Genomic DNA, 2,809 nt, shown 5'->3' with positions numbered 1-2,809 from the left:
CAATGTGTGGATGTGTTGAAGGCTACTGTAGATAGTATGTTTACCATTTTCACCATCTTAGTTTAGTGTGTTAGCATGCTAGCATTTGTTAATTACCGCTAAACACATAGCAAAGCGGAGGCCGATGGGAACATCATTCGTATTTTGGTCATAAACCAAAGTATAGGACAAAGTGAAATTTTGAACAGGAAAAGCCAATGTACTAGCCTGACAAGCCAGACCCACATCAAGATGTTGGGTCTGGGAACTCACCATTGGCAGGGCTCAATCTGAGGGGCGGGATAAACGGTTGCCTTTCAAATTCCCTCTGCACGCAATAGGATAGCGCTACAACCAGGCAGAGCAACGAAGAAGGTAGCGAAGCTAGTTGATAGATTAAAGTTTTGCCGTATCCGGTCGGCAAAACTCCGAACACATCTTCTTCTTCTTTGTTTTCAAGTAGCAGGGAATTCACGCGGAACCGTCGCAACTCTGCCGTCATTATGTTAAGCCCGCCCACCGACGCTATACACAATGTGATTGGCCTGACTAGAGTTAGATTTTTCCAGCTTGCAAGCCAACGGAGAGTTGCTAGACGACCCTGGCTGCAAATTACTTTGCTGCCACTAGGGTGCGTCTGGATTCCTAGGCTACCAATGTACATAAAACGTTTTATATTTCATCCTGTTGGGACATAGCTGTGCAGATATTTCAGTCTCGGCCAAAAATGTTCTAGCTGTTGGTACCAGAAGAAAAGTCAGGTGATCACCAAAGTTATTAAGATAGGCTACATCATGAATGTCTGGACAAAATTGAGCTAATCCATCAAGAAAACCTACAAATAACTAAATAAATGCCGGTGGCACTAGATGAAACGACTGCCTGACTGACCAAAAGACAGACAGATTACAGAACAACACGCTATCCTGATGCTAGCATGGCTAAAAATCCATTGATGAGGCATGTGTTTAGTAGACAAGAAGAAATGTATATTTTTTTCCATACTAAATCTTCATGCAATGCTTTATCATGCCCCAGCATCCCTGTACACTAAGTAAACCATGAAGCCAGAGAGCATAAACTGGGGCTTTGGCTTGATCCCTGTAGATAAACTAAACAGTCACTACCATCCCCCTCTCCTCTCTAGCCCCTTCTTATTTTCTCTATAAATGTTAAATAGTAATGCAATTTGGTTTATTTCAGAAACTTCCCATTTAGCCCCCTGCTCCTTTACAAGTGTCCTCGCTGTTTTCTGATGTGTTGCAGCAGAAAGAGGCTGTTTCTCAGAGATGCCAGTGGGGTAGCAGAGGAGGGAGGGGCAGGTTTATTTTTGTCGTTCAGGAGGAGGTAAACAACAAATATTCCCTTATGTGCCAGCAACACAACATCTGCTCTGTGACTTTAAGATGGAGGACTGAAGCAGAGGTCTTATTCAAAAACAGCAACATCAAAGCCCAGGATGCATGAAAAGGCAGCATGAGGCTGTACTGTATTTCATAAACATCCAAGTGTGGATGTGTTTTTATATTACTCAAACAGAATGCAGTGAACCTAAGAGTGTAACTTGGCAGCAATAATATGAGAATAGATGCTAATGCGTTAAGATGCAGAGGTCTACAAAATTGAGAGAGAGAAAGAAAATGTGCTCCGCTCTTTCTAATCCCTTAAGACAACTTCTCTTCATCTGTTTTTTAATCTTCCCTCTTTTCTGGGTCTCATCAGCTGCCATAGGCAAGAAAGACAGAGATAAAAGAGAGAAGAAATATCATGCACAATTGTAGCAAAGCCAAGTTTCAGTATGATGTGTTGTGACAACACTGATAAAGAGTGGCCTTGAATAGACACAAATAAGTAGGTAGGTAACAAAAGAGAACATTGTCATATAAAACACAAGACATTTTGTTCTATACAGGTGTAAAGAAGTTAACTTCACAGAAAGTCATCTCTTGTTACAGTACGATAGAACAATAACACTAATTACAACTGATGAAAATCAGGTTGGTTTCATACAAAAGCAATTAATCAACACAATTAAACATTGTTGTGTGCTAAAGCTTTAACGCGTAACTTTTTTATAATAATGGGCGTCCGTTACATTCAAGCCATTGCCAAATGAGTTACAGAGATACAAAGCTAATTAAGCCTATGTATGTATATCTCAGTATGCCTATGTTTAGAAAATGGTGTGGTCTGGCGACTTTCGCCCGCAGAAGCTTGAGTGAAGATAATTATCTTTTCTGAAGAGTCCATCATGTTTTTTTAATCCTCCATGTCCTCCTTGGCTACAAGTAACTGCATGGAGGAGGGCTGGGGGTGAGGTGCGTGATCACGGAAGGCTTGCGGAAGGCTTGCGTCATGTGGATGAAATTATGTTGTTACTTAGAATTATTATTACTTTGAATTCCTCATTGGGGAGACAGATACTACGCACTATAGCATTAAGGGGTTGCACTGTGGCTGTATTAAGAGGAACTGGATACCAAATTCAAAGATGGCACCCCATTCATTCCTACGAAAGCTGTGCACTGAGTCAAATCATAGATGTATTAAGGAGAGCAGAAGCCAAAAAGCATTCAAACCACTGCTCTTGCTACCAGGAGCTAAATGAGGATGACAACCATGAGGACAGGTGATTGGCTAAAAGGTGAGGGGGCAGTGGGTAGTGGAATGGAATGGAATGGAATGATGAAATTACATTTCATGATAATGGGGTGGAGTTTTAATGATTTCTTAAATTATTATTAATCAGTTTATTTATGTGATTATTTATTTCATGATATCTTTGGTGTTTAAATCATTTAATCTGATGTGCTATGTACTAAATTATTGG

The sequence above is a fragment of the Perca fluviatilis genome, chromosome 2, assembly GCF_010015445.1.
Source record: "Perca fluviatilis chromosome 2, GENO_Pfluv_1.0, whole genome shotgun sequence".
Taxonomy (NCBI): domain Eukaryota; kingdom Metazoa; phylum Chordata; class Actinopteri; order Perciformes; family Percidae; genus Perca; species Perca fluviatilis.
This window is presented reverse-complemented; position numbering follows the sequence as displayed.